Here is a 19389-nt window from a genome sequence, read left to right on the forward strand (position 1 = left end):
AAATGTTGTCAAATGTACTTCACTTACTCTAAGGAAGCCTACTTAATCATGCTGAGTATGAGTCAGCAGTATGAGTTCTTGAAAATCTTTTGATCTTATTCTTATAATTATGAAAACAGACAAAATTTGCATGTGCTTTCATCCCACTGCTGCCAGTATGATATGTGCTTGAAAATTGTTTTGAACTTACTCTTATGATTTTACTAACATACAAACTTACATGTGTTTTAATCTTCTTTTGTATTTGCTTAAGTGTTTTCTTTCTGGTTAATATAAAAACAGTTGATAGAATTATTGTTTTTTTCCTAATATTTAGAGACATGTCTGTCATGATATGTACTTTTGCCCTGTCCTGTATTTGAATAATATGCCATTTGATGTATGTAACTGTTCTCTGGTTTCTATTAGCTGTAATTTATGTATTTTCTTGTGCTGGGAGTTCACCTGTAACAATATGTCTCCTTCCCCCAATACTTGCAGCCATAGCTATAATGTAATTAAGATTTGTCAACACCACTAGTGAAGAATAGCCATTCTTTCTCACAGCAGGTGGCTAGTCATATGTACATACTAGATAGACTAAGAGGAGCCGACCAGTCTAGAATCTTCAGGTGGACCCAACCATTGAATAGAAGGTGTGACCCCTACCCCCCTTCATGGGCGGATCCCAGGAGCTCAGATAATCCATTCTTATTTTTGAGATCAGATGTGAGTTGATCCTTAAAGGGGAAGGAGTGGGGATTCTTAGCTGAGGCAAGACCCCACGTCCATCTGTGACTGCGGAAGCGAACGGGATGAGACTTGAGCTGAGGACATATCTCGTCGTTCGTGAGATTGTTTTGGGATCCCTTGGACTCATGTGGACTATTGCTTTGTTAGCTGGCACAAGGATTATCTGGAGGTGCCCCCGAATCTGTTCTGTTGGACCCGTGGAAGGACTATTGTTTCGTTTATCGGGTGCGGGATTACTGGAAAGCACCTCCAGATCTGTTTATTTACTTGGGCTTATTGTGGACTTCTGGTGGACTTGAAGGACATTATGGATATTTGATGTTGTATGCTCCCTGCTTTAATAAATCTCATTGGATCATCCCTCGGCCTGTTGTCCCTTCCTGCTCTGCTGTACACCCCGTCACAAACTGGTTGGCAGCAGTGGGATCAGAGCAGAAGGAATGGAGGACAAAGGCCCATCAACATTGGGAACCAGCACCGCAGAGTACAAGAGCTGGACTGCGATGAACCTACAAACAAACGCCCATGAAGTAGGAGTCCGTTTTAAAGGACTCTCCAAGGAGCAGCTAATTGAGGCTTTGGAAGGAGTTCGCCTGCAAGATGACACTGAGGAAGGATCCTCACAGCAAATGGAGGAAAGACTGCAGCCGGAGGTAAATACCCAAAAAAGTCAGTGGGTTGTGTGGTACGACCTGTCTTTCACTAGGGGGACTTGTCAGGGAGTCACAAAAACATTGAACTTTAGGAAGGCAAAGTTTGAACAGCTTAGAGATGCCCTTAATCTGGTAGACTGGGACAATATCCTCAGAAATGAGAATACAGATAATAAATGGGAAATGTTTAAGAACATCCTAAATAGGCAGTGTAAGCGGTTTATACCTTGTGGGAATAAAAGGACTAGAAATAGGAAAAACCCAATGTGGCTAAACAAAGAAGTAAGACAGGCAATTAACAGTAAAAAGAAAGCATTTGCACTACTAAAGCAGGATGGCACCATTGAAGCTCTAAAAAACTATAGGGAGAAAAATACTTTATCAAAAAAACTAATTAAAGCTGCCAAAAAGGAAACAGAGAAGCACATTGCTAAGGAGAGTAAAACTAATCCCAAACTGTTCTTCAACTATATCAATAGTAAAAGAATAAAAACTGAAAATGTAGGCCCCTTAAAAAATAGTGAGGAAAGAATGGTTGTAGATGACGAGGAAAAAGCTAACATATTAAATACCTTCTTCTCCACGGTATTCACGGTGGAAAATGAAATGCTAGGTGAAATCCCAAGAAACAATGAAAACCCTATATTAAGGGTCACCAATCTAACCCAAGAAGAGGTGCGAAACCGGCTAAATAAGATTAAAATAGATAAATCTCCGGGTCCGGATGGCATACACCCACGAGTACTAAGAGAACTAAGTAATGTAATAGATAAACCATTATTTCTTATTTTTAGTGACTCTATAGCGACAGGGTCTGTTCCGCAGGACTGGCGCATAGCAAATGTGGTGCCAATATTCAAAAAGGGCTCTAAAAGTGAACCTGGAAATTATAGGCCAGTAAGTCTAACCTCTATTGTTGGTAAAATATTTGAAGGGTTTCTGAGGGATGTTATTCTGGATTATCTCAATGAGAATAACTGTTTAACTCCATATCAGCATGGGTTTATGAGAAATCGCTCCTGTCAAACCAATCTAATCAGTTTTTATGAAGAGGTAAGCTATAGACTGGACCACGGTGAGTCATTGGACGTGGTATATCTCGATTTTTCCAAAGCGTTTGATACCGTGCCGCACAAGAGGTTGGTACACAAAATGAGAATGCTTGGTCTGGGGGAAAATGTGTGTAAATGGGTTAGTAACTGGCTTAGTGATAGAAAGCAGAGGGTGGTTATAAATGGTATAGTCTCTAACTGGGTCGCTGTGACCAGTGGGGTACCGCAGGGGTCAGTATTGGGACCTGTTCTCTTCAACATATTCATTAATGATCTGGTAGAAGGTTTACACAGTAAAATATTGATATTTGCAGATGATACAAAACTATGTAAAGCAGTTAATACAAGAGAAGATAGTATTCTGCTACAGATGGATCTGGATAAGTTGGAAACTTGGGCTGAAAGGTGGCAGATGAGGTTTAACAATGATAAATGTAAGGTTATACACATGGGAAGAGGGAATCAATATCACCATTACACACTGAACGGGAAACCACTGGGTAAATCTGACAGGGAGAAGGACTTGGGGATCCTAGTTAATGATAAACTTACCTGGAGCAGCCAGTGCCAGGCAGCAGCTGCCAAGGCAAACAGGATCATGGGGTGCATTAAAAGAGGTCTGGATACACATGATGAGAGCATTATACTGCCTCTGTACAAATCCCTAGTTAGACCGCACATGGAGTACTGTGTCCAGTTTTGGGCACCGGTGCTCAGGAAGGATATAATGGAACTAGAGAGAGTACAAAGGAGGGCAACAAAATTAATAAAGGGGATGGGAGAACTACAATACCCAGATAGATTAGCGAAATTAGGATTATTTAGTCTAGAAAAAAGACGACTGAGGGGCGATCTAATAACCATGTATAAGTATATAAGGGGACAATACAAATATCTCACTGAGGATCTGTTTATACCAAGGAAGGTGACGGGCACAAGGGGGCATTCTTTGCGTCTGGAGGAGAGAAGGTTTTTCCACCAACATAGAAGAGGATTCTTTACTGTTAGGGCAGTGAGAATCTGGAATTGCTTGCCTGAGGAGGTGGTGATGGCGAACTCAGTCGAGGGGTTCAAGAGAGGCCTGGATGTCTTCCTGGAGCAGAACAATATTGTATCATACAATTATTAGGTTCTGTAGAAGGACGTAGATCTGGGTATTTATTATGATGGAATATAGGCTGAACTGGATGGACAAATGTCTTTTTTCGGCCTTACTAACTATGTTACTATGTTACTATGTTACTATGTTACTATGTTACTATGAGGAAGAGTTGGCATTTCTGGGAGAAGAGGCCACCATAGACGATAAGAGGAAGGCCATTCACAGAGCTCAGGAGAGGGCATTGCTGGAGCAGATCGCTTTGGAAGCAGCTAGAAGCTCCAGACAGACTGTAACCTCAGCACCCACCATGAGGGAACTCCCCAGAGTGTCCCACAAAGACTTTAAGCCCTTTAATGAGGCTGCAGGCGACATTGAGGGCTTCTTCCAGGACTTTGAGCATCAGTGTTGATTAATGGAAGTCCCGGAAAGGGAGCGAGTTCGACATCTTGTGGGGTTCTTAGAGGGTGGAGCTGCTGAAGCCTATAGAGCTATGGACCCTCGGGGGAACTGTGAGTATGCGGCGATTAAACAGACTATTCTAGAACATTATGCTATGTTAAACCTTGTTATCTTATTCTTATAATTATGCTAACATACAAAATTAGCATATGCTTTAATCCCACTGCTGCCAGTATTATGCGGTCTTGAAATGTTTTTGTACTTATTCTTATGATTTTGCTAACATGCAAATTAACATGTGATTTAATCTTTTGTATTTGTATAATTTTGCGGTTTTCAGTTAAGATAAGGAATCGTAAAAATCATGCTGTTAAAGGTAGCATGGCCGAGTGGTCTAAGGCGCTGGACTTAGGCTCCAGTCTCTTTGGAGGCGTGGGTTCAAATCCCACTGCTGCCAGTGTATTTCTACTTTGAAACTTTTTAGCTTATATTTATGATTTTGCTAATAGAAAAATTAGCATGTGTTTTATTATTTTGTATTTTTATGAGTCCATGCTTTGCTGTTTTGCAAAAGACAGTAGATAGAATCATTGCTTTTTCCTTTTTGCTTAGAGACCTATCCATTTTCCACCTTGAAGAAGTTAAACTGTAGGAAAATTCACTAAACTTACTCTAAGGAAGCTTTTTTTATGTAGTATATTAGGGTAGCATGGCTGAGCGGTCTAAGGCGCTGGATTAAGGCTCCAGTCTCTTCAGAGGCGTGGGTTCAAACCCCACTGCTGCCAGTAGGTCTTCAGAACATTTTGATCTAATTCAAATGATTTTGTATTTGCGTGAGTGTGTGGGTTTCTGTTTAGGAAAAGACAGTTGATAGAATCATTGTTTTTTCCTATTGTTTAGAGACTTAACCATTTTACAACAGACCTGTAGGTTTAAATCCCACTGCTGCCAGTAGTAAGAGTTCCTTAAAACCTTTTTATCTTATTCTTATACATACGCTAATATACAAAATTAGCATATGCTTTAATCCCACTGCTGCCAGTATTATGCGGTCTTGAAATGTTTTTGTACTTATTCTTATGATTTTGCTAACATGCAAATTAACATGTGATTTAATCTTTTGTATTTGTATAATTTTGTGGTTTTCAGTTAAGATAAGGAATCTTAAAAATCATGCTGCTAAAGGTAGCATGGCCGAGCGGTCTAAGGGGCTGGATTAAGGCTCCAGTCTCTTCAGAGGCGTGGGTTCAAATCCTACTGCTGCCAGTAGGTCTTCAGAACCTTTTGATCTAATTCTTATGATTTTGTATTTGCATGAGTGTGTGGATTTCTGTTTAGGAAAAGACAGTTGATAGAATCATTGGTTTTTCCTATTGTTTAGAGACTTAACCATTTTACAACAGACCTGTAGGTTCAAATCCCACTGCTGCCAGTAGTAAGAGTTCCTTAAAACCTTTTTATCTTATTCTTATAACTATGCTAACATACAAAATTAGTATATGCTTTAATCCCACTGCTGCCAGTATTATGAGGTCTTGAAATGTTTTTGTACTTATTCTTATGATTTTGCTAACATGAAAATTAGCATGTGATCTAATCTTCTTTTGTATTTGTATGATTTTTCGGTTTTCGGTTAAGATAAAGACCGTTCATAGAATCATTGGTTTTTCCAAATGTTTAGAGACATGCCCTTTTTCCAACATGCACTAATTTTAAATGTTGTCAAATGTCTTCACTTACTCTAAGGAAGCCTACTTAATCATGCTGAGTATGACTCAGCAGTATGAGTTCTTGAAAATCTTTTGATCTTATTCTCATAATTATGAAAACAGACAAAATTTGCATGTGCTTTCATCCCACTGCTGCCAGTATGATAAGTGCTTGAAAATTGTTTTGAACGTACTCTTATGATTTTACTAACATACAAACTTACATGTGTTTTAATCTTCTTTTGTATTTGCTTAAGTGTTTTCTTTCTGATTAAGATAAAAACAGTTGATAGAATTATTGTTTTTTTCCTAATATTTAGAGACATGTCTGTCATGATATGTACTTTTGCCCTGTCCTGTATTTGAATAATATGCCATTTGATGTATGTAGCTTTTCTCTGGTTTCTATTAGCTGTAATTTATGTATTTTCTTGTGCTGGGAGTTCACCTGTAACAATATGTCTCCTTCCCCCAATACTTGCAGCCCTAAGCTATAATGTAATTAAGGTTTGTCAACACCACTAGTGAAGAATAGCCATTCTTTCTCACAGCAGGTGGCTAGTCATATGTACATACTAGATAGACTAAGAGGAGCCGACCAGTCTAGAATCTTCAGGTGGACCCAACCATTGAATAGAAGGTGTGACCCCCACCCCCCTTCATGGGCGGATCCCAGGAGCTCAGACAATCCATTCTTATTTTTGAGATCAGATGTGAGTTGATCCTTAAAGGGGAAGGAGTGGGGATTCTTAGCTGAGGCAAGACCCCACGTCCATCTGTGACTGCGGAAGCGAACGGGATGAGACTTGAGCTGAGGACATATCTCGTCGTTCGTGAGATTGTTTTGGCATCCCTTGGACTCATGTGGACTATTGCTTTGTTAGCTGGCACAAGGATTATCGGGAGGTGCCCCCGAATCTGTTCTGTTGGACTCGTGGAAGGACTATTGTTTCGTTTATCGGGTGCGGGATTACTTGAAAGCACCTCCAGATCTGTTTATTTACTTGGGCTTATTGTGGACTTCTGGTGGACTTGAAGGACATTATGGATATTTGATGTTGTATGCTCCCTGCTTTAATAAATCTTATTGGATCATCCCTCGGCCCGTTGTCCCTTCCTGCTCTGCTGTACACCCCGTCACAAACTGGTTGGCAGCAGTGGGATCAGAGCAGAAGGAATGGAGGACAAAGGCCCATCAACATTGGGAACCAGCACCGCAGAGTACAAGAGCTGGACTGCGATGAACCTACAAACAAAGGCCCATGAAGTAGGAGTCCGTTTTAAAGGACTCTCCAAGGAGCAGCTAATTGAGGCTTTGGAAGGAGTTCGCCTGCAAGATGACACTGAGGAAGGATCCTCACAGCAAATGGAGGAAAGACTGCAGCCGGAGGTAAATACCCAAAAAAGTCAGTGGGTTGTGTGGCACGAGGAGGAGTTGGCATTTCTGGGAGAAGAGGCCACCATAGACGATAAGAGGAAGGCCATTCACAGAGCTCAGGAGATGGCATTGCTGGAGCAGATCGCTTTGGAAGCAGCTAGAAGCTCCAGACAGACTGTAACCTCAGCACCCACCATGAGGGAACTCCCCAGAGTGTCCCACAAAGACTTTAAGCCCTTTAATGAGGCTGCAGGCGACATTGAGGGCTTCTTCCAGGACTTTGAGCATCAGTGTTGATTAATGGAAGTCCTGGAAAGGGAGCGAGTTCGACATCTTGTGGGGTTCTTAGAGGGTGGAGCTGCTGAAGCCTATAGAGCTATGGACCCTCGGGGGAACTGTGAGTATGCGGCGATTAAACAGACTATTCTAGAACATTATGCTATGTTAAACCTTGTTATCTTATTCTTATAATTATGCTAACATACAAAATTAGCATATGCTTTAATCCCACTGCTGCCAGTATTATGCGGTCTTGAAATGTTTTTGTACTTATTCTTATGATTTTGCTAACATGCAAATTAACATGTGATTTAATCTTTTGTATTTGTATAATTTTGCGGTTTTCAGTTAAGATAAGGAATCGTAAAAATCATGCTGTTAAAGGTAGCATGGCCGAGTGGTCTAAGGCGCTGGATTTAGGCTCCAGTCTCCTTGGAGGCGTAGGTTCATATCCCACTGCTGCCAGTGTATTTTTACTTTGAAACTTTTTAGCTTATATTTATGATTTTGCTAATAGAAAAATTAGCATGTGTTTTATTATTTTCTATTTGTATGAGTCCATGCTTTGCTGTTTTGCAAAAGACAGTAGATAGAATCATTGCTTTTTCCTTTTTGCTTAGAGACCTATCCATTTTCCACCTTGAAGAAGTTAAAATGTAGGAAAATTCACTAAACTTACTCTAAGGAAGCTTTTTTCATGTAGTATATTAAGGTAGCATGGCCGAGCGGTCTAAGGCGCTGGATTAAGGCTCCAGTCTCTTCAGAGGCGTGGGTTCAAATCCCACTGCTGCCAGTAGGTCTTCAGAACCTTTTGATCTAATTCTTATGATTTTGTATTTGCATGAGTGTGTGGATTTCTGTTTAGGAAAAGACAGTTGATAGAATCATTGGTTTTTCCTATTGTTTAGAGACTTAACCATTTTACAACAGACCTGTAGGTTCAAATCCCACTGCTGCCAGTAGTAAGAGTTCCTTAAAACCTTTTTATCTTATTCTTATAACTATGCTAACATACAAAATTAGCATATGCTTTAATCCCACTGCTGCCAGTATTATGAGGTCTTGAAATGTTTTTGTACTTATTCTTATGATTTTGCTAACATGCAAATTAGCATGTGATCTAATCTTCTTTTGTATTTGTATGATTTTTCGGTTTTCAGTTAAGATAAAGACCGTTGATAGAATCATTGGTTTTTCCTAATGTTTAGAGACATGCCCTTTTTCCAACATGCACTAATTTTAAATGTTGTCAAATGTACTTCACTTACTCTAAGGAAGCCTACTTAATCATGCTGAGTATGACTCAGCAGTATGAGTTCTTGAAAATCTTTTGATCTTATTCTTATAATTATGAAAACAGACAAAATTTGCATGTGCTTTCATCCCACTGCTGCCAGTATGATATGTGCTTGAAAATTGTTTTGAACTTACTCTTATGATTTTACTAACATACAAACTTACATGTGTTTTAATCTTCTTTTGTATTTGCTTAAGTGTTTTCTTTCTGGTTAAGATAAAAACAGTTGATAGAATTATTGTTTTTTTCCTAATATTTAGAGACATGTCTGTCATGATATGTACTTTTGCCCTGTCCTGTATTTGAATAATATGCCATTTGATGTATGTAACTGTTCTCTGGTTTCTATTAGCTGTAATTTATGTATTTTCTTGTGCTGGGAGTTCACCTGTAACAATATGTCTCCTTCCCCCAATACTTGCAGCCCTAAGCTATAATGTAATTAAGGTTTGTCAACACCACTAGTGAAGAATAGCCATTCTTTCTCACAGCAGGTGGCTAGTCATATGTACATACTAAATAGACTAAGAGGAGCCGACCAGTCTAGAATCTTCAGGTGGACCCAACCATTGAATAGAAGGTGTGACCCCTACCCCCCTTCATGGGCGGATCCCAGGAGCTCAGACAATCCATTCTTATTTTTGAGATCAGATGTGAGTTGATCCTTAAAGGGGAAGGAGTGGGGATTCTTAGCTGAGGCAAGACCCCACGTCCATCTGTGACTGCGGAAGCGAACGGGATGAGACTTGAGCTGAGGACATATCTCGTCGTTCGTTAGATTGTTTTGGCATCCCTTGGACTCATGTGGACTATTGCTTTGTTAGCTGGCACAAGGATTATCGGGAGGTGCCCCCGAATCTGTTCTGTTGGACTCGTGGAAGGACTATTGTTTCGTTTATCGGGTGCGGGATTACTGGAAAGCACCTCCAGATCTGTTTATTTACTTGGGCTTATTGTGGACTTCTGGTGGACTTGAAGGACATTATGGATATTTGATGTTGTATGCTCCCTGCTTTAATAAATCTCATTGGATCATCCCTCGGCCCGTTGTCCCTTCCTGCTCTGCTGTACACCCCGTCACAAACTGGTTGGCAGCAGTGGGATCAGAGCAGAAGGAATGGAGGACAAAGGCCCATCAACATTGGGAACCAGCACCGCAGAGTACAAGAGCTGGACTGCGATGAACCTACAAACAAACGCCCATGAAGTAGGAGTCCGTTTTAAAGGACTCTCCAAGGAGCAGCTAATTGAGGCTTTGGAAGGAGTTCGCCTGCAAGATGACACTGAGGAAGGATCCTCACAGCAAATGGAGGAAAGACTGCAGCCGGAGGTAAATACCCAAAAAAGTCAGTGGGTTGTGTGGTACGAGGAGGAGTTGGCATTTCTGGGAGAAGAGGCCACCATAGACGATAAGAGGAAGGCCATTCACAGAGCTCAGGAGATGGCATTGCTGGAGCAGATCGCTTTGGAAGCAGCTAGAAGCTCCAGACAGACTGTAACCTCAGCACCCACCATGAGGGAACTTCCCAGAGTGTCCCACAAAGACTTTAAGCCCTTTAATGAGGCTGCAGGCGACATTGAGGGCTTCTTCCAGGACTTTGAGCATCAGTGTTGATTAATGGAAGTCCCGGAAAGGGAGCGAGTTCGACATCTTGTGGGGTTCTTAGAGGGTGGAGCTGCTCAAGCCTATAGAGCTATGGACCCTCGGGGGAACTGTGAGTATGCGGCGATTAAACAGACTATTCTAGAACATTATGCTATGTTAAACCTTGTTATCTTATTCTTATAATTATGCTAACATACAAAATTAGCATATGCTTTAATCCCACTGCTGCCAGTATTATGCGGTCTTGAAATGTTTTTGTACTTATTCTTATGATTTTACTAACATGCAAATTGACATGTGATTTAATCTTTTGTATTTGTATAATTTTGCGGTTTTCAGTTAAGATAAGGAATCGTAAAAATCATGCTGTTAAAGGTAGCATGGCCGAGTGGTCTAAGGCGCTGGACTTAGGCACCAGTCTCTTTGGAGGCGTGGGTTCAAATCCCACTGCTGCCAGTGTATTTCTACTTTGAAAATTTTTAGCTTATATTTATGATTTTGCTAATAGAAAAATTAGCATGTGTTTTATTATTTTGTATTTTTATGAGTCCATGCTTTGCTGTTTTGCAAAAGACAGTAGATAGAATCATTGCTTTTTCCTTTTTGCTTAGAGACCTATCCATTTTCCACCTTGAAGAAGTTAAACTGTAGGAAAATTCACTAAACTTACTCTAAGGAAGCTTTTTTTATGTAGTATATTAGGGTAGCATGGCTGAGCGGTCCAAGGCGCTGGATTAAGGCTCCAGTCTCTTCAGAGGCGTGGGTTCAAACCACGCCTTCAGAATGGTCTTCAGAACATTTTGATCTAATTCAAATGATTTTGTATTTGCGTGAGTGTGTGGGTTTCTGTTTAGGAAAAGACAGTTGATGGAATCATTGTTTTTTCCTATTGTTTAGAGACTTAACCATTTTACAACAGACCTGTAGGTTTAAATCCCACTGCTGCCAGTAGTAACATAGTAACATAGTAACATAGTAACATAGTAACATAGTAACATAGTAACATAGTTAGTAAGGCCGAAAAAAGACATTTGTCCATCCAGTTCAGCCTATATTCCATCATAATAAATACCCAGATCTACGTCCTTCTACAGAACCTAATAATTGTATGATACAATATTGTTCTGCTCCAGGAAGACATCCAGGCCTCTCTTGAACCCCTCGACTGAGTTCGCCATCACCACCTCCTCAGGCAAGCAATTCCAGATTCTCACTGCCCTAACAGTAAAGAATCCTCTTCTATGTTGGTGGAAAAACCTTCTCTCCTCCAGACGCAAAGAATGCCCCCTTGTGCCCGTCACCTTCCTTGGTATAAACAGATCCTCAGCGAGATATTTGTATCGTCCCCTTATATACTTATACATGGTTATTAGATCGCCCCTCAGTCGTCTTTTTTCTAGACTAAATAATCCTAATTTCGCTAATCTATCTGGGTATTGTAGTTCTCCCATCCCCTTTATTAATTTTGTTGCCCTCCTTTGTACTCTCTCTAGTTCCATTATATCCTTCCTGAGCACCGGTGCCCAAAACTGGACACAGTACTCCATGTGCGGTCTAACTAGGGATTTGTACAGAGGCAGTATAATGCTCTCATCATGTGTATCCAGACCTCTTTTAATGCACCCCATGATCCTGTTTGCCTTGGCAGCTGCTGCCTGGCACTGGCTGCTCCAGGTAAGTTTATCATTAACTAGGATCCCCAAGTCCTTCTCCCTGTCAGATTTACCCAGTGGTTTCCCGTTCAGTGTGTAATGGTGATATTGATTCCCTCTTCCCATGTGTATAACCTTACATTTATCATTGTTAAACCTCATCTGCCACCTTTCAGCCCAAGTTTCCAACTTATCCAGATCCATCTGTAGCAGAATACTATCTTCTCTTGTATTAACTGCTTTACATAGTTTTGTATCATCTGCAAATATCGATATTTTACTGTGTAAACCTTCTACCAGATCATTAATGAATATGTTGAAGAGAACAGGTCCCAATACTGACCCCTGCGGTACCCCACTGGTCACAGCGACCCAGTTAGAGACTATACCATTTATAACCACCCTCTGCTTTCTATCACTAAGCCAGTTACTAACCCATTTACACACATTTTCCCCCAGACCAAGCATTCTCATTTTGTGTACCAACCTCTTGTGCGGCACGGTATCAAACGCTTTGGAAAAATCGAGATATACCACGTCCAATGACTCACCGTGGTCCAGTCTATAGCTTACCTCTTCATAAAAACTGATTAGATTGGTTTGACAGGAGCGATTTCTCATAAACCCATGCTGATATGGAGTTAAACAGTTATTCTCATTGAGATAATCCAGAATAACATCCCTCAGAAACCCTTCAAATATTTTACCAACAATAGAGGTTAGACTTACTGGCCTATAATTTCCAGGTTCACTTTTAGAGCCCTTTTTGAATATTGGCACCACATTTGCTATGCGCCAGTCCTGCGGAACAGACCCTGTCGCTATAGAGTCACTAAAAATAAGAAATAATGGTTTATCTATTACATTACTTAGTTCTCTTAGTACTCGTGGGTGTATGCCATCCGGACCCGGAGATTTATCTATTTTAATCTTATTTAGCCGGTTTCGCACCTCTTCTTGGGTTAGATTGGTGACCCTTAATATAGGGTTTTCATTGTTTCTTGGGATTTCACCTAGCATTTCATTTTCCACCGTGAATACCGTGGAGAAGAAGGTGTTTAATATGTTAGCTTTTTCCTCGTCATCTACAACCATTCTTTCCTCACTATTTTTTAAGGGGCCTACATTTTCAGTTTTTATTCTTTTACTATTGATATAGTTGAAGAACAGTTTGGGATTAGTTTTACTCTCCTTAGCAATGTGCTTCTCTGTTTCCTTTTTGGCAGCTTTAATTAGTTTTTTAGATAAAGTATTTTTCTCCCTATAGTTTTTTAGAGCTTCAATGGTGCCATCCTGCTTTAGTAGTGCAAATGCTTTCTTTTTACTGTTAATTGCCTGTCTTACTTCTTTGTTTAGCCACATTGGGTTTTTCCTATTTCTAGTCCTTTTATTCCCACAAGGTATAAACCGCTTACACTGCCTATTTAGGATGTTCTTAAACATTTCCCATTTATTATCTGTATTCTCATTTCTGAGGATATTGTCCCAGTCTACCAGATTAAGGGCATCTCTAAGCTGTTCAAACTTTGCCTTCCTAAAGTTCAATGTTTTTGTGACTCCCTGACAAGTCCCCCTAGTGAAAGACAGGTGAAACTGCACAATATTGTGGTCGCTATTTCCTAAATGCCCAACCACCTGCAGATTTGTTATTCTGTCAGGTCTATTAGATAGTATTAGGTCTAAAAGTGCTGCTCATCCCACTGCTGCCAGTATGATATGTGCTTGAAAATTGTTTTGAACTTACTCTTATGATTTTACTAACATACAAACTTACATGTGTTTTAATCTTCTTTTGTATTTGCTTAAGTGTTTTCTTTCTGGTTAAGATAAAAACAGTTGATAGAATTATTCTTTTTTTCCTAATATTTAGAGACATGTCTGTCATGATATGTACTTTTGCCCTGTCCTGTATTTGAATAATATGCCATTTGATGTATGTAACTGTTCTCTGGTTTCTATTAGCTGTAATTTATGTATTTTCTTGTGCTGGGAGTTCACCTGTAACAATATGTCTCCTTCCCCCAATACTTGCAGCCCTAAGCTATAATGTAATTAAGGTTTGTCAACACCACTAGTGAAGAATAGCCATTCTTTCTCACAGCAGGTGGCTAGTCATATGTACATACTTGATAGACTAAGAGGAGCCGACCAGTCTAGAATCTTCAGGTGGACCCAACCATTGAATAGAAGGTGTGACCCCTACCCCCCTTCATGGGCGGATCCCAGGAGCTCAGATAATCCATTCTTATTTTTGAGATCAGATGTGAGTTGATCCTTAAAGGGGAAGGAGTGGGGATTCTTAGCTGAGGCAAGACCCCACGTCCATCTGTGACTGCGGAAGCGTACGGGATGAGACTTGAGCTGAGGACATATCTCGTCGTTCGTGAGATTGTTTTGGGATCCCTTGGACTCATGTGGACCATTGCTTTGTTAGCTGGCACAAGGATTATCTGGAGGTGCCCCCGAATCTGTTCTGTTGGACTCGTGGAAGGACTATTGTTTCGTTTATCGGGTGCGGGATTACTGGAAAGCACCTCCAGATCTGTTTATTTCCTTGAGCTTATTGTGGACTTCTGGTGGACTTGAAGGACATTATGGATATTTGATGTTGTATGCTCCCTGCTTTAATAAATCTCATTGGATCATCCCTCGGCCCGTTGTCCCTTCCTGCTCTGCTGTACACCCCGTCACAAACTGGTTGGCAGCAGTGGGATCAGAGCAGAAGGAATGGAGGACAAAGGCCCATCAACATTGGGAACCAGCACCGCAGAGTACAAGAGCTGGACTGCGATGAACCTACAAACAAAGGCCCATGAAGTAGGAGTCCGTTTTAAAGGACTCTCCAAGGAGCAGCTAATTGAGGCTTTGGAAGGAGTTCGCCTGCAAGATGACACTGAGGAAGGATCCTCACAGCAAATGGAGGAAAGACTGCAGCCGGAGGTAAATACCCAAAAAAGTCAGTGGGTTGTGTGGTACGACCTGTCTTTCACTAGGGGGACTTGTCAGGGAGTCACAAAAACATTGAACTTTAGGAAGGCAAAGTTTGAACAGCTTAGAGATGCCCTTAATCTGGTAGACTGGGACAATATCCTCAGAAATGAGAATACAGATAATAAATGGGAAATGTTTAAGAACATCCTAAATAGGCAGTGTAAGCGGTTTATACCTTGTGGGAATAAAAGGACTAGAAATAGGAAAAACCCAATGTGGCTAAACAAAGAAGTAAGACAGGCAATTAACAGTAAAAAGAAAGCATTTGCACTACTAAAGCAGGATGGCACCATTGAAGCTCTAAAAAACTATAGGGAGAAAAATACTTTATCTAAAAAACTAATTAAAGCTGCCAAAAAGGAAACAGAGAAGCACATTGCTAAGGAGAGTAAAACTAATCCCAAACTGTTCTTCAACTATATCAATAGTAAAAGAATAAAAACTGAAAATGTAGGCCCCTTAAAAAATAGTGAGGAAAGAATGGTTGTAGATGACGAGGAAAAAGCTAACATATTAAATACCTTCTTCTCCACGGTATTCACGGTGGAAAATGAAATGCTAGGTGAAATCCCAAGAAACAATGAAAACCCTATATTAAGGGTCACCAATCTAACCCAAGAAGAGGTGCGAAACCGGCTAAATAAGATTAAAATAGATAAATCTCCGGGTCCGGATGGCATACACCCACGAGTACTAAGAGAACTAAGTAATGTAATAGATAAACCATTATTTCTTATTTTTAGTGACTCTATAGCGACAGGGTCTGTTCCGCAGGACTGGCGCATAGCAAATGTGGTGCCAATATTCAAAAAGGGCTCTAAAAGTGAACCTGGAAATTATAGGCCAGTAAGTCTAACCTCTATTGTTAGTAAAATATTTGAAGGGTTTCTGAGGGATGTTATTCTGGATTATCTCAATGAGAATAACTGTTTAACTCATATCAGCATGGGTTTATGAGAAATCGCTCCTGTCAAACCAATCTAATCAGTTTTTATGAAGAGGTAAGCTATAGACTGGACCACGGTGAGTCATTGGACGTGGTATATCTCGATTTTTCCAAAGCGTTTGATACCGTGCCGCACAAGAGGTTGGTACACAAAATGAGAATGCTTGGTCTGGGGGAAAATGTGTGTAAATGGGTTAGTAACTGGCTTAGTGATAGAAAGCAGAGGGTGGTTATAAATGGTATAGTCTCTAACTGGGTCGCTGTGACCAGTGGGGTACCGCAGGGGTCAGTATTGGGACCTGTTCTCTTCAACATATTCATTAATGATCTGGTAGAAGGTTTACACAGTAAAATATCGATATTTGCAGATGATACAAAACTATGTAAAGCAGTTAATACAAGAGAAGATAGTATTCTGCTACAGATGGATCTGGATAAGTTGGAAACTTGGGCTGAAAGGTGGCAGATGAGGTTTAACAATGATAAATGTAAGGTTATACACATGGGAAGAGGGAATCAATATCACCATTACACACTGAACGGGAAACCACTGGGTAAATCTGACAGGGAGAAGGACTTGGGGATCCTAGTTAATGATAAACTTACCTGGAGCAGCCAGTGCCAGGCAGCAGCTGCCAAGGCAAACAGGATCATGGGGTGCATTAAAAGAGGTCTGGATACACATGATGAGAGCATTATACTGCCTCTGTACAAATCCCTAGTTAGACCGCACATGGAGTACTGTGTCCAGTTTTGGGCACCGGTGCTCAGGAAGGATATAATGGAACTAGAGAGAGTACAAAGGAGGGCAACAAAATTAATAAAGGGGATGGGAGAACTACAATACCCAGATAGATTAGCGAAATTAGGATTATTTAGTCTAGAAAAAAGACGACTGAGGGGCGATCTAATAACCATGTATAAGTATATAAGGGGACAATACAAATATCTCGCTGAGGATCTGTTTATACCAAGGAAGGTGACGGGCACAAGGGGGCATTCTTTGCGTCTGGAGGAGAGAAGGTTTTTCCACCAACATAGAAGAGGATTGTTTACTGTTAGGGCAGTGAGAATCTGGAATTGCTTGCCTGAGGAGGTGGTGATGGCGAACTCAGTCGAGGGGTTCAAGAGAGGCCTGGATGTCTTCCTGGAGCAGAACAATATTGTATCATACAATTATTAGGTTCTGTAGAAGGACGTAGATCTGGGTATTTATTATGATGGAATATAGGCTGAACTGGATGGACAAATGTCTTTTTTCGGCCTTACTAACTATGTTACTATGTTACTATGTTACTATGAGGAGGAGTTGGCATTTCTGGGAGAAGAGGCCACCATAGACGATAAGAGGAAGGCCATTCACAGAGCTCAGGAGAGGGCATTGCTGGAGCAGATCGCTTTGGAAGCAGCTAGAAGCTCCAGACAGACTGTAACCTCAGCACCCACCATGAGGGAACTCCCCAGAGTGTCCCACAAAGACTTTAAGCCCTTTAATGAGGCTGCAGGCGACATTGAGGGCTTCTTCCAGGACTTTGAGCATCAGTGTTGATTAATGGAAGTCCCGGAAAGGGAGCGAGTTCGACATCTTGTGGGGTTCTTAGAGGGTGGAGCTGCTGAAGCCTATAGAGCTAGGGACCCTCGGGGGAACTGTGAATATGCGGCGATTAAACTGACTATTCTAGAACATTATGCTATGTTAAACCTTGTTATCTTATTCTTATAATTATGCTAACATACAAAATTAGCATATGCTTTAATCCCACTGCTGCCAGTATTATGCGGTCTTGAAATGTTTTTGTACTTATTCTTATGATTTTGCTAACATGCAAATTAACATGTGATTTAATCTTTTGTATTTGTATAATTTTGCGGTTTTCAGTTAAGATAAGGAATCGTAAAAATCATGCTGTTAAAGGTAGCATGGTCGAGTGGTCTAAGGCGCTGGACTTAGGCTCCAGTCTCTTTGGAGGCGTGGGTTCAAATCCCACTGCTGCCAGTGTATTTTTACTTTGAAACTTTTTAGCTTATATTTATGATTTTGCTAATAGAAAAATTAGCATGTGTTTTATTATTTTGTATTTTTATGAGTCCATGCTTTGCTGTTTTGCAAAAGACAGTAGATAGAATCATTGCTTTTTCCTTTTTGCTTAGAGACCTATCCATTTTCCACCTTGAAGAAGTTAAACTGTAGGAAAATTCACTAAACTTACTCTAAGGAAGCTTTTTTTATGTAGTATATTAGGGTAGCATGGCTGAGCGGTCTAAGGCGCTGGATTAAGGCTCCAGTCTCTTCAGAGGCGTGGGTTCAAACCCCACTGCTGCCAGTAGGTCTTCAGAACATTTTGATCTAATTCAAATGATTTTGTATTTGCGTGAGTGTGTGGGTTTCTGTTTAGGAAAAGACAGTTGATAGAATCATTGTTTTTTCCTATTGTTTAGAGACTTAACCATTTTACAACAGACCTGTAGGTTTAAATCCCACTGCTGCCAGTAGTAAGAGTTCCTTAAAACCTTTTTATCTTATTCTTATACATACGCTAATATACAAAATTAGCATATGCTTTAATCCCACTGCTGCCAGTATTATGCGGTCTTGAAATGTTTTTGTACTTATTCTTATGATTTTGCTAACATGCAAATTAACATGTGATTTAATCTTTTGTATTTGTATAATTTTGTGGTTTTCAGTTAAGATAAGGAATCTTAAAAATCATGCTGCTAAAGGTAGCATGGCCGAGCGGTCTAAGGGGCTGGATTAAGGCTCCAGTCTCTTCAGAGGCGTGGGTTCAAATCCTACTGCTGCCAGTAGGTCTTCAGAACCTTTTGATCTAATTCTTATGATTTTGTATTTGCATGAGTGTGTGGATTTCTGTTTAGGAAAAGACAGTTGATAGAATCATTGGTTTTTCCTATTGTTTAGAGACTTAACCATTTTACAACAGACCTGTAGGTTCAAATCCCACTGCTGCCAGTAGTAAGAGTTCCTTAAAACCTTTTTATCTTATTCTTATAACTATGCTAACATACAAAATTAGTATATGCTTTAATCCCACTGCTGCCAGTATTATGAGGTCTTGAAATGTTTTTGTACTTATTCTTATGATTTTGCTAACATGAAAATTAGCATGTGATCTAATCTTCTTTTGTATTTGTATGATTTTTCGGTTTTCGGTTAAGATAAAGACCGTTCATAGAATCATTGGTTTTTCCTAATGTTTAGAGACATGCCCTTTTTCCAACATGCACTAATTTTAAATGTTGTCAAATGTACTTCACTTACTCTAAGGAAGCCTACTTAATCATGCTGAGTATGACTCAGCAGTATGAGTTCTTGAAAATCTTTTGATCTTATTCTCATAATTATGAAAACAGACAAAATTTGCATGTGCTTTCATCCCACTGCTGCCAGTATGATAAGTGCTTGAAAATTGTTTTGAACGTACTCTTATGATTTTACTAACATACAAACTTACATGTGTTTTAATCTTCTTTTGTATTTGCTTAAGTGTTTTCTTTCTGGTTAAGATAAAAACAGTTGATAGAATTATTGTTTTTTTCCTAATATTTAGAGACATGTCTGTCATGATATGTAC

The 19389-nt window shown here is 40.1% G+C and overlaps 4 non-coding genes across 4 annotated transcripts; all 4 read left to right on the forward strand.

Moving 5' to 3' along the window:
* The first annotated feature begins 4313 nt into the window (after positions 1-4313).
* TRNAL-UAG (transfer RNA leucine (anticodon UAG)) lies at positions 4314-4395 on the forward strand. Its single transcript has one exon. It is a non-coding gene; the product is annotated as a tRNA-Leu (tRNA).
* Positions 4396-8015: 3620 nt separating this feature from the next.
* Positions 8016-8097, forward strand: TRNAL-AAG (transfer RNA leucine (anticodon AAG)). Its single transcript has one exon. It is a non-coding gene; the product is annotated as a tRNA-Leu (tRNA).
* Positions 8098-10581: 2484 nt separating this feature from the next.
* Positions 10582-10663, forward strand: TRNAL-UAG (transfer RNA leucine (anticodon UAG)). Its single transcript has one exon. It is a non-coding gene; the product is annotated as a tRNA-Leu (tRNA).
* Positions 10664-17710: 7047 nt separating this feature from the next.
* TRNAL-UAG (transfer RNA leucine (anticodon UAG)) lies at positions 17711-17792 on the forward strand. The gene has a single exon. It is a non-coding gene; the product is annotated as a tRNA-Leu (tRNA).
* The last annotated feature ends 1597 nt before the right edge of the window (positions 17793-19389 follow it).

The sequence above is a fragment of the Ranitomeya imitator genome, chromosome 4 (genome assembly GCF_032444005.1).
Source record: "Ranitomeya imitator isolate aRanImi1 chromosome 4, aRanImi1.pri, whole genome shotgun sequence".
Lineage (NCBI taxonomy): Eukaryota > Metazoa > Chordata > Amphibia > Anura > Dendrobatidae > Ranitomeya > Ranitomeya imitator.